The following is a 13606-nucleotide window of genomic DNA, read 5'->3' on the forward strand; positions in this document are numbered from 1 at the left end:
ATGTTTTTTTTGTCATAGGTGAAGGAGGAAGAGAAAGATAGAAAAGAAAAAAGTGTTCATCAGGATCCCTTAGAGAAACATGAAGAATTCAGACTAGGGATTCTAGTGAGATTCAACAAGAAGCTATGGGTTGTGAAAGAACTCAGAACTGATGGACTGATAGAGATTGAATCTCTAATTTTCAGGAGAATAAAAAAGGTGAACAAGAAATTACTGAACACCATTTGGTGTTGAGAAGGAAAAATTAACACCAAGATTAAGGATGTGACATGAGCTTATTGGGTCAAGCTAGTGACGTTAAAGAAGCGCTTGTTGCGAGGCAACCCAGTGTTTTAAAAACTTCTATTTGTTTATTATTTCTTTAAGTTTACAATTTTTCTATTTATTTGGTGTTTGCTTTGGGTCAAGCTAGTAACGTTAAAGAAGCGCTTACTGGGAGGCAACCCAGTGTTTCTACAAAATTTTATTTTTTTATGCTTTTATTTCGGGTTGTGAAAGAACTCAGAACTGATGGACTGATAGAGATTGAATTTTTAATTTTCAGGAGAATAAAAAAGGTGAACAAGAAATTACTGAACACCATTTGGTGTGGAGAAGGAAAAATTAACACCAAGATTAAGGATGTGACATGAGCTTATTGGGTCAAGCTAGTATCGTTAAAGAAGCGCTTATTGGGAGGCAACCCAGTGTTTCTACAAACTTTTATTTTTTTATGTTTTTATTTCATTTTCTGTTTGTGTGTGATTCCAGTGTGCTTAGTTTGTAATAACTGAATGCTTGAGGGGTATAGAGAGATTAATTGATTGATTTGAGAGTTGTTATGAGGACTAGGGAAAAGAAACTGAAAAATTCTAAGTTGAATCTGAGAACCCAGGGCCAGGAATACCGAGAACAAGCCAAAAAGCAATGGGGGGAGAAGTACCGCCTACCACTTGAGCGCCCTCTTAGGGGTGCTTGGGCGGCGCGACAACAGTTTGGTCTTTAAGTTGGGGCTTAAGAGTGATTTCAGCCCACTTCTTATTTTCACACCCTAGGGTTCGCCCAAGCCTATTCTCTCAGTTTTTCCTCACTCTAGCCTCCCTCAACACCTCTTCCAAGTCTTCTCCTCACTTTCCCCCTTCACTTTTCCACCAAAAACCCCATTTCTCACTTGATTTGCACTTTCCAACCATCAAAGTTTGGGGTTTTTAACTATGTGGCTAGTAGGGTTCTATCTTGTGCACTTAATTTGAGCTTCAATCTCTGTTTTCTTGTCTCCAATCAAGTAAGTTCTTGTTAGGTTATGAATTGAGCACTTTAAAGTTTGATTCTTGAAAGAATTTTGATGAGAAAGTTTGATTTTTGATGCCTTATACTATCTATGCTTGATTTGCCATTGTTTGGACCGATTAAATTGTGCCAATTTTAATCTGAACTGGGTGGAAACTGATTTGGAAGAGGATAGAAACAACAAGGTCACGCTTGGCTGCACCGCGCACCATTCAAGCGCCCCCTGAGGGGCGCCCAAGCTGCAAGCGGCAGTAGTAGATTTTGAATATTTTTGCTGTGTTCTATTTTTTGGCTGTGTGGTTCTGTGCAACTGATGTTGAGGGCTCTCTGTTACACCCTCTTTCTAAATAATAAGAGTTTGTAATTTGTGGGAACTAATCCTTGATGATTTCTGGGTTTGTCTGTTAATTTTTCTGTGCATGAATGACATCTTCCTCGGGAAAAAGGATTAAAACCCCTTGGTTCCAAAGAAAAGGGAACAAAGATGATCGAGAAGGAGTAGTTTCACTCAAACAAGTTCAGGACCCCTGCTCATGAAAGATACTTCCCATAAGTGGAGGGAAGAAAATTGCTAATGGAAAGGAAGGTGGCCTCCATACCATCCTTAGCTCCCCAATTTGAAAGGGAGCTGAACAAAAGAGACTGGGGCAACCTGGCAGTCTACCCCTCTCCCGCCAATGTTGACATAGTCAAAGAGTTTTACACAAATGCCAAAGCATTGGGGGGAGAAAATGAATTGTACTTCAGCTACGTAAGGGGTAAGAGGGTTATTTTTTATGTTGATGATATTAATTTCTTCCTTGGTATAGAGTGGGAGAGGGAGCAATGTCAGTTTCCTCATCCATGCTTGAAAGGGTGGATTATGAGGATGTGGAGCGGACCTTATGTGTGCCTAGAGGGCATTTTCAGAGGAACAGGTCTGGGGCACCCATCCACCTTACTAGACCCTATCTAAAGCCTCTAGAGAAGTATTGGATGACATTCTCTCATGCCAACATCCAGCCTTGCTCCCATGTTTCTAATATCACTATTCATAGGGCTATCCTCCTCTACTATATTCTCACGGGCCTTAATGTTGACATAGGCCAAGTCATAGCTTATGAGATCCAGAGTTGCCCGTGGTGCAACCAGCAAGGCACCCTTGGGACAACCTTCTTTTGATCACCCACCTTTATGAGGCTATAGGCATTGATGTTTCTAGGCCACCATTGGAGCGTCCAAGAAAAGAGCTGGACGCAACTTACTTTACTCACTATTGTGTAGTGGATGAGCCAGGCCATCCAAAGCCACCACCACAATAGCCTAGGGCACATAGGAGGGTGCCACCACCAGCCCAAGAGCCAGTCCATGATGCTGCTCCTTTCTAGATGCGAGACATGTACTATTCTCTACTGGATGCTAGGATGACTGTTGTATACAGGGTAAGGGTTAGCCGATCTTATTCCTACAGAATCCATTTGAACAGTTAGAATTTGACCCGATTTAAGGTGTGGTTCATTTTTCGTTTGAACTATACATACATTTTCGCAAATAAATTGACCAAGACTTATTATGGGAAACGTCGAGCAGGCGCTGCTGAGGACACTAACGTCCTCATTCCCTAAGAGACCGTTCATTTCTCAGGATGAATTTGCAGCTTATGTGGCATGGCCTGCTGACCCGACACAAGAGGGTGGTAGAGCTGAAGCTTCAGTTATGGATGAGGATGCTGAGGATGAAGATGATGATGTTGAGGCTGAGGATGAGGACTCTGATGATGAGTGATGATTTGTATTGGGCATCTACTGATGGATGCCATATTTATTTCAAGACAGGATATTTGTTATTTTTTTGTTTTTATTTGCTTTACTTCTATTATGTTTCTGTTTTTTATTGTTTTCCTTTTAACTTATTTGTTTGGTATTGTACTTTGCTTTAATGGATTACACTTCTTTGGTTCAATTGTGATTATTTTATGATAAGTCTTGCTTTGTGATATTCTAGTGTGTGGATTGATGTGAGGTGATGCATGATGTGCTGATATACAGGTGATTGCTCACAGAGTATGTGTTAATCCTTAACAAGTATATCGAATCGTATCAAGTAATAATAAAATGGTAAGACTAAGTATTGTGTCCCAAAGGACTCACGACCTAAACAATTATGTGATTTGTTGATTAAATTGGACTTGTAAACGAAATCTTGTAGGTTTAGATGCAAATACTGAAAAATAAATATGAATGCATGTGTTGATTAATTGGATCAAAAGAAGCAAAAGTGATTTATGTAAAATATGGAATGATGTTGTTGGGGTAAACGATTCATCCTATCTACTCTCATGTATTCAAGAATTCATCTTTCTTCATTAATGGTAATGTCACTTTCTAATTTACCTTAAACCCGATGTCTCGGTGAAGAAAGCATACTCCTAATCACTAGTTTACAATCTCTTGTCTTCCTAGATATTATTCATGCATTACATTCGCATAGAAGCTTAAAGGCAACCAATCCTCCTATCCCTATGTCTAGGCAATATTGCTCTTGGGAGAATTTCTTCAGTTCTAGATTTACTTATATGTGTCCATACAAATAACATCAATGATCATGCAATTGAATGAGTTAAATAAAGCATGCATAGAGTATAGAAGAAAAACCCTAACAATTAATGAAAGAAAGCATATAGAATATAGAACCAATTCAATACATGAGAGTATGACTGGCCGCTTAAGAGCTTGAGCGCCCGGGCGCCCATTTTGGGCACGCTTGAGCGTTGGATGTAGAAGGCTTGGGCGACCTCTGCGAGGCTTGAGCGTGGAAGACCATCGCTCGCCGCCCGAGCGCCCTAAGTGGGGAGCTTGAGCGACGACGACTCGGGCTTGGGCTTTGTCTCTGTTATGCTTCTGTTCTATTTAAAGGACCCAGGTGTCCTAGGTTTGGTATCTCTGGCTGGAAAAGCACAACGCCACACTCTTCCACTCTCTGAAGGCGGATCTGGAGGCGGGAGCTTCAATCCTCTACTTTTTGGGTTTACTATCTCATGCTTTTCCATTATTCAACTAGTTTCTTCATGTCTATGGGGAACTAAACTCTATTTGTTATTGGGGGATGATGTAACCTTGTTAACTCTCATGTATTTGAATGCATTCTTAATTCCATACGCTTTTTCATTAATTGTTAGAGTAATTCATTTGTGCTTATTACATGCTTTGTTTAACTCATTCATCGCATGATTTATGAATTGCATGGGTGCCGGGAGGTTCCTTAGAATTCAGGTTCTTATGGAATTCTCCCAAGAGTAATATTTCTCAGGGATGAGGGTATGAGTCTTGGTCGTCTTAAGCTCTTGATCTTCACATTTAATAACTAAGAATGCTAGGAATTGCATGAACTTGTGATTAAGGACGTGCTTATTCCCCGAGGGATTGGGCTTAAGTGATTTAGTGAGTGACGTTGACATTAATGCATAAAGAAGAATTCTTACCACTAATGCAGAATTAGCCTTTAACATCACCCCGTACACGTCGGTCCACCACACAACCAATGTAAATTTTTGACTGGTGGCCTTTTCGTAAATAAGTGCGCATATAAACGTCCGTTAGGAGGGGCCCTGACGTCTATAATATTATAGATGTCGGGGCCCCTCCTAACGGATGTTTATATGGCTGATAGGGTAGGTGAGAAGTTATTTTTCCAGCCATCTAGATGTCCGTTAGGAGGAGCCCCGACGTCTGTAATATTATATAGACGTCGGGGCCCCTCCTAACGGATGTCTAAATGGTTGACAGGGTAGGTGAAACGTTCACCTAGCCGTCGAGGCCCCTCTAAACCGATGCCTATAAGCCCTGCTGCGAATATGAATTTTTAAATCAGAAAGACGTCATATTAGTTAGGCCCCTAACGTCTATACTATTATAAATGGCGGACCCCCCAGCACCTGTCGTTTAGAGCCATTTATACTGCAAAACGCGAACCCGCGAGGAGTTACGCTCATTGTTCATCGTCTTCCCCGCGTTTTCTCTCTGAGACATTGCATTTCCAGGTGTGTTTCCTCTCTTTTGGACTGTTTAAATTTACTTTTACTCTGATTAAATTACTCTTTGATGAAATATCTTCCATTTGAACTAATTAAATTCGTTTTCGTTACGTTTTGGTGTAGTTTCTAGCTTGTGCTTGGGTGGCGCTTTTGACTCTTTTTGGCCTACGTTTTTGGGCCTGCATTACTCCATTTCCTTGCATTGCTTTTTTAATCTGCTAAAAAGGTTAGCTTTTTTGTTGATAACTTTCTTGTATGCATGTTATTGGCTTTTTGTGTATGCATGTTATTGGCTTTTGCGTATGCATGTTTTTAACTTTTAGGTATGCATGTGTTATTGGTTTAAATATGCATGTGATAGTTGTGTTATTATAATTGGCATGTTAGATTATAAGTATCGAATCATTGAGTGAAACTTAGTTCCCGTTCGAAATTTAACACAACCAATTAATCTTTGAATCGTTTGTATTAAATTTTGAATTGTCCGATTGGACAGTTTGGGAAAATTATTTTTCATAATTTGCTATAACATGTATGTTGGAGTTTATGGATAAGATTGATAAAATTTTGGTTCAGTATTTGTGTTGTTCTCTGGATGCATATTTGATTATGGTCATCCTTGACTACTCTCATTTCGTGTATTTCGAAGACCAATGCGAAATGGTGCCGAAATCTTATCAAATTTATGTTGTAGACTTCTTTGCATGTGTCTTAGCAATTTTTGAAAAATAATTTTTTTGAATGGCTAGGGCCTAACCTTGTGAGAGTTAAAAAACTGAAACTGATGAATGATTTTATGAACATAGTATGGATCGAAGCTGGATGAATGAACGTCGCGTCAGTGAAGAATATAAGAAGGGTGTTTCGGAGTTCTTGCAATATGTTGAACAAAATGCTAAGTCTGTGAACGGAACATATTTTTGTCCTTGTGTTTGTTGTCTTAATCAAATACGGCAAGACTTAGGCAATGTGTGTGACCATCTATTCATGTTTGGCATAATGAGAACTTATACCATTTGGACTTGGCATGGAGAAGTAGTGGACCAGCCTACCACGTTACGAGGAACGGATTATGTGAAAGAATGGATAAGTGATCATTTAGAGGACATGATATGTGATGTCAGTGAATATAATTTTGGAAGAGCTAATTTGTATGATTCTCTTATAAATGATTCAAAGAACCCGTTGTTCCCAGGATGCTCGAACTTTACACGTCTGTCTCCAACTTTGAAGTTTTTTAGTTTAAAAGAAAGGAATGGATGGACCGATAAAAGTTTCATAGAGTTGTTGAAGGAGATGCTTCTAGAAAAAAATACTCTACCTATTCGTAATTACGAGACAAATTTTTTTTTTATGTCCAATGGGTCTTGAATATTAAAAGATACATGCTTGTCCTAATGATTGTGTTTTGTACATAAAGGAGTTTGTTTGGCTAAAGTATTGTCCAACATGTGGTTTATCCTGTTTTAAAAAGAAATCTGACAGAAACACTGCTGATGAAGGTAATGATGGTGCACTGATGACAAATTTATGAACACCGAAATACGGCGCCACAAACTTGTTGAACAATCGGCAAGTGTGATCGAATCGTTTCAAATAATAAACTCGGTAAGACCAAGTATCGTTCTCCCAAAGGACTCACGGCCTAGTTTAGTTATGTGATTCGTTGATTAGCTAAGACTTAAGAACGAAATAAGTAGAGTTTAATATGCAAAAAAGAAAATAAACATGTATGCATGAGTTTTGATCAATGGCTAAACAAAATACAAACACTTTCAATGGAATATATGGATGAGTATGTTGTTGGGGTTTATCAATTTCATCTTATCCACTCTCATATATTTTAGGAATTCAACATTCAATTCATCATTGTTAATGCCACTCTCTAAATTACCTTGTCAAGAAGGCCTATCCCTAATTACGAGTTCATACAATTCCTAGCATTCCTAATAATTAGTTCTTTTAGTGCAGGAGCTTAACGACAACCAATATACTATTGGGAGAAATTCCCCGGATCTAGACTTCCCCGTACGTTCCCGTAACGACAAAACCAATAATCATGCATTGAATGAGTTAAACAAAGCAAGCATTGAGCAAAGAGGAAAAACCCTAACTAATGATGAAAGAAAGCATAGGTCCTAAATATAAGATATAAACACAAATTCCATATATGAGAGTTTCACAAGACTACATTGATTCCCCAACAACAATACAAGGTTTAGTTCACCATATTCACGGTGAAACTAGATGAATAATAATGAAAGAATGAAGGATAAAACCCTAGAAAGGTGAAGAGGTAGCCTGAGCATCCAAGATCCTCCTTCAAAGGGGTGGAAGAGAGAGTGTTTGCTTCGTTTCTGCCAAAGATACAAACCCTAGGACATCCTAAAGCTTATATACTATTCTAAAATTACAGAAAATTTAGGCCCAAGGCCATAAGTGTGCCGCTCAGCGGTAAAGTGCCGCTCAGCGGTAAGTGCGTGAGTTGGTTTCTTCCCCTCAGCGACCATTTTGTCCCTCAGCGGATCCCCCATGAACTCCTGAGTGCCGCTCAACGGTAAACTGTCGCTGAGCGGCAGTTGCGGCTTCTCTTTTTGCACTTTTTGGTGTCTTTTCTGATTTCATCTCTCTCCTTCTTCACTTCTTTCACTAAATTCACCTTAAAACCTGCACAAAAACACTGAAATCAAGCATAAACCTGTCCAGCTCTCTTATTTATGAAAATATGAATAGAAGCATGATTCCAAGCTAGTTTCTAAGTATAAAGGTTGCTTTTAGTATCAATTTTAAGCATGAAAATAACAGTTTTTCAATTGTTATCATGCACCTGCTAAGGTGATGTGGTATGTTCTCTGTTATAGTGTTAAAGGTCATTTTGCATGTCGCATATGTGAAGAAAACACTAGTTACCTTCAATTGAAGCATGGTCAGAAGACGGTATATACAAGACATCGGAAATTCCTTCCTCGTCATCACCCTTATCGTAGATTGAAAAAAACTTTTAATGGAAGTGCTGAGGATGAGGTTGTGTCCAGACCTCGGAATGGTGAAGAGGTGTACAACAAAGTCAAAAACATTGACATTGTATTTGAAAAACATCATAAAATTACGTTTGCAAAAAACATTTGGAAGAAACGATCAATATTTTTTAATCTTCCATACTGGTGTAAACTTGATGTTAGACATTGTATTGATGTGATGCACGTTGAAAAAAATGTTTGTGACAGTGTCATCGAAACTTTTTTAAACGTGAAAGGAAAGAGCAAAGACGGAATAAAAGCATGACAAGATTTGGCTGACATGGGAATCCGATCTGAGTTACATCCACAGATAATAGGAAGATGCACCTATCTGCCTCCAGCTTGTCACACTCTTTCTATTAAAAGAAAAACAAAGTTTTTGTAGCTTTTTAAGAAGTGTGAAGGTTCCACAAGGTTATTCTTCGAATATTAGTAACCTTGTTTCTATGCAAGAGTTAAAGTTAGTTGGTTTAAAGTCTCACGATTGTCATGTATTGATGCAACAATTGTTACTAGTTGTTATTCGAGTCATATTACCTCCTTTGTTAGGGGTATTCTGACACATCTGAGTTTGTTCTTTAATGCCATTTACAAGAAAGTTGTTGACCCTCGAGGTTTAGATCAATTGGAAAATGAAGGAATAAGACTACTATGTGAATTGGAGATGTATTTTCCACCTTCTTTTTTTGATATCATGGTTCATTTGATTGTTCATCTAGTCAGAGAAATTCGAATATGTGGGTCGGTCTTCTTAAGGTGGATGTACCCAGTTGAAAGATACATGATGATCTTAAAGGGATATGTCAAGAATCAGTATCGACCAGAAGCTTCAATCATAGAGCGATACGTTGCAGAAGAAGCCATTGATTTTTGTTCAAGTTATATGCCATCTTGTGAACCAATGGGTCTTCCCAAGAGCAGACATGAAGGAAAATGTGAAGGTAAGGGTGTTCAAGGTGTAAGAATTCAAAGTGTTAGTAAAAAACAAGTTGACCAAGCTCATTTGTACATCTTAAACAATATTGTTGATGCGATTCCTTACATTTCTGAACACATTAATGAAATAAAAGCATCACACCCAAGAATGAGTGAAAAATGGCATCTTAATGAACATGTCAAAACCTTCTTATAATGGTTTAAGAAAAAGATTTCGACTCCACATGTTTCTGAAAGTTTATTGAGGTTATCTCGTGGGCCGAACCCAGATGTCATTACATATGGTGGGTACTATATAAACAATATTTCTTTTCAGACAAAGGTAGAAGATGACAAAAGTAGAGTTCAAAATAGTTGTGTTACACTACAAGCTGAAGGTCTGCACTTTGCTAGTTCTAAAGACAAAAGTCCAATCACAACATCCATGAGTTATTTTGGAATAATACAAGAAATATGAGAAGTTGATTATGTCAGTTTTAGAGTCCCATTTTTCAAGTGTAAATGGGTTGATATAAATTCTAGTGTCATGACAGATGACTTTGGTTTCACATTGGTAGACTTGAACAAGATGAATTACACTGATGAACCATTTATCATGGCTAGTCAAGCAAGAAAAATATTCTACATAAATGATCCAGCGAATAAAAAATAGTCAGTGGTTTTAGAAGGAAAAAACATGCAAGGATATAATGAAGATTATCATGATATACTTGAGACAACATCTGTTGCATCAAGACCCATTAAAGACTCAGTTGATGACGTTGCTGATGACATCCAGACAATTCATAGTGATCACAATGAAGGGATCTGGGAGAAAGCAATATCTTAATAGGTTGTGATATTTTTTGTGTTGACTTTATATTTAGTTTCATTATATTTGAATTATTAGTAACCTTGTATATATTTTTCAGGTATGTCGGCCTCAGACTCAAAATCAGGATAGACCAGACGTGGTCGAGGTGTCGCACGATTGCCAGATGTGACATCCGGATGCGTTGATGGCAGAGGAGACATGTTAACATTCACACCAGATAAGGCAGGCATCAGGGCCAAATGCTAATAGGTTTAAGAGTTATCTGGGTAAGTTAGCAAAAAGTCACGTCTTTATCCTTCATGCATCTTGGGATGACGTCCTAGACGTCGACAAAAACCTCTTATGGCAAGATATTCAGGTATGTTTACTTAAAAGAATTTTGATATACTTATTTCTTTTAACTTATTACATCATTAACATGTTTTTTGTTTTAAACAGCAATATTATGATATTCCAAACATAATACATATTAGAAAGAAAGTGTTATAGCATTTAGTGATAAGATGAAGGGATTTCAAAACAAGGCTGACATGACTATATGTCTTTGGAGACAGACAACATGAAAATCCATGTCAACATTATACCTTCAAGAGGAATGGATACAGTTTCGTGCATCTAGAGAGTCTGAGGAATGGAAGGTATGTTTCTTAACATCTACAAAGTCTTTTCTTGAGTTCTTATGATTTTACACTTATGAATATACTACATGTTTTCACAGGGTAAAAGGTTAGCCGCCCAAGAAAGGCAAAGGCTAAACGATGCACCACACTTGTTATCACGAGGTGGTTATGCAAAACTGGAAAAGAAAATTAGAAAGTCTCGAGTGGATGCCTTTGGGCTTGAGTCGCCGGACCTAGCACCTGCACTTGCTAGGTACGAGCTGTGAAAGGCTGCTCGGACTAAATCTGATGGGAACATGACATCTTCCTCAGCTGCCTTGATCTCACAAAGAATTGTAAGTTGAAATTCTAAACATTGTTTGATTGTGTATTTATCATAACATGTTCTTCTAAGTAACTTATTTTTTTTATGTGTAGGATGAGTTGGTTGAGCATCAGACTCAGGGAACATTTGTTGTCCAAGGTAGGGACAACATTCTAACAACGACCGTTGGAAGCCTGAGCACCCAGGACGTGTACGTGGAGTTCCTGGGGCGATTGGTCTTCGTGACTACTTTGGCCCTACACAGAAAAACACTCAATCAATGAGTCAGGAGGCACTAAGGCAGATGGATCTTCAGTTGGAGGAAAGACTCAACCAAAGCATGAGATCAATGGAGCAATGATTCGTGCAGCAGCTACAAGAACAAAAAGAAATACAAAGAGCGCTTGAAGAGAAGCTGCATTCCATGACGCAAGGCACCATGGGGCCCGTTGAAGCTCCCACACCACCTCGTGTCAGCACTAGAGGATCATGCTTTGTTGTAGAACCTAGTTAGTATAGCAGTCAATATGACCTGTTGGTTGATGGGGATCCCCTATGCATTGTGTCTGTCGAACGAGTGCTTGAGGGAGGGCAGACTATTCATGGTGTTCCCATATTACCCCACCATGTGCATGTGACAATTGACGAGGTTCGGGATCCCCAGGCTCAGGTGCCTGTACCCACTCCAGAAATTCATTTTGTTGGGGATGCCATAGGATCATTTATAGTCTAGTGATGGAATCGTGCTTGACGTATAGCTCTTAAGGAGCATGGGTTACTATAAATACCCAGTTCCTCTCTTGTATTGGTACTTTTGAGAATAATGAATTAACTTTCTGTAGAGAGAACTCCAGAATTTAATTCCCTTGAAAGTCAAGTTAGAGAATCCCAAAGGATCTACTATAGCCACCTTCCCTTCACACCATTCGTTCTCTCATTTCCCATCATCAGTTTCTCGCTCATCCGTTTCCTCCATCAATCTTATCAGCCACGTTTCATTCTCACCTTGCCTCACACGCGAACCGCAAACCTCATATCTCGGTCTCACAATTTCCTCATGAACGACGCCTCCGAGTCATTTTTCTCATGAGATTCTTCACCTCAGAATCTCAAACTCCTCACGTCTGCCAGATCCGCCGAACCACATATTCGTCTTTGCTTCACAACTCTTCTTCACCGATTAGATCCTTTCTCACCGACTAAAATCACTTCTCCACCGTTCAAATTTGTTTCCGCTTCAAACCCTAGGTTTTCAACCGAACAAACCTCGAATCTATGGTTTGTTCATCGCTGTTCATCTTCGACTCCAAATCTTAGGGTTCTTGAATACATCTGTTTCTTCCGCTGCTTCCCGTCTTCATCTCGATCAAATCCAAATTTCACGTCGTCTCCGGATTCAGCTCAAGCCGTCAGCTATCATCTAGCCTAGAGCATTGATCATATCACACATCGCTACTCCACAGGTATAATGTCTTTGTTATTAGTATTTCTATGTTAAATTTAAAAATATTTGTTGATAACTTTGAAATTCTTATCTTCAGTTCATACGTCCTCAGAAGCAGTCGATTCGTGATTCAGTCATACATGAAGATGGTGACATGTATGAAGCGGAGGATGATCCTCTATCAAAGCTAATGACAAGATTACCCAGGTTGAAGAGAGCACCATTAGAACTATACTAGATTTGAGAGTATTTGGTCTCCCCCTCCCATGTGCCAGTATATATCACATTGACTGATGCATTGGAGGTAATTGGGGGAGACAGGATGTTGAATATTTCCATCATTCAACTGTGGTGCATGTAAGATAGTTAATTTTGTCTTCCATATTAGTTTTATTTAGATTCCTAGTTTCTAACAACTTAATTTTGTTGTTTTAGGTACATGGACACAATCGTTGTAGACCAAGGTCAGTCTTCCATGTACGGATTTGTTGAACCTCAGACTATTCAACCTTCTGGTAACACACTTGAAAGCAAACAACATTATTTGCAAACATGGATGGATGAGTCAAAAAGAGACGTATACCTTGTGCCATACATTGATGGGTAGGTGTTGTTTTATGTAAAAGTTCATTAAAGTTTACTTAATTAGTTAACTAACTATTTGTGATTCGTGATAGGTCGCAGTGATAATTGATGGTCATCATTCCCAAACAATGTAAAATTATATGGTTTTGTTCGCTGCATAGGAAGATGAAAACTGACTTGAGAACCATGCTTCAAGGGTAAGTGTTTCTACACCCTTAATGACTTTGAATTTGATGTTCACCTTAAACTTTTCATATAAATATAGTTATATTAATTTTACTTTGTGTTTTCAATCTAAATAGAGTTATTGGTAAATCTCGAGGTCAACTAGTTCAAATTTTGTATCCAAAGGTTGTAAGTCATTTATACTTCTAATTCATTTTCTATGTTATTGAATGATCTAAATTCTTGACTATTTAGTTTGTCATTATAGTGTAAGCAGCAACTAGATTCATGGGAATGTGGCTTCTATGTCATGTGTTGGATTAAGACCATCATTCGAGCTGTCATTACAGATGACTGGAATGAGGTAATGATGCATACCTTGAATACATTACAAATCAAATTCATCTTTAAACATATATGAAACCATAATGAATCTT

At 38.5% G+C, this 13606-nt stretch overlaps 1 pseudogene; it reads left to right on the forward strand.

The window, feature by feature from the left end:
* The first annotated feature begins 2112 nt into the window (after positions 1-2112).
* On the forward strand, positions 2113-3033 carry LOC148197240 (uncharacterized; annotated as a pseudogene).
* Positions 3034-13606: the final 10573 nt, after the last annotated feature.

The sequence above is a fragment of the Vigna umbellata genome, chromosome 6 (assembly GCF_029865625.1).
Source record: "Vigna umbellata cultivar VRB3 chromosome 6, Vumbellata_1.0, whole genome shotgun sequence".
Classification (NCBI taxonomy): domain Eukaryota; kingdom Viridiplantae; phylum Streptophyta; class Magnoliopsida; order Fabales; family Fabaceae; genus Vigna; species Vigna umbellata.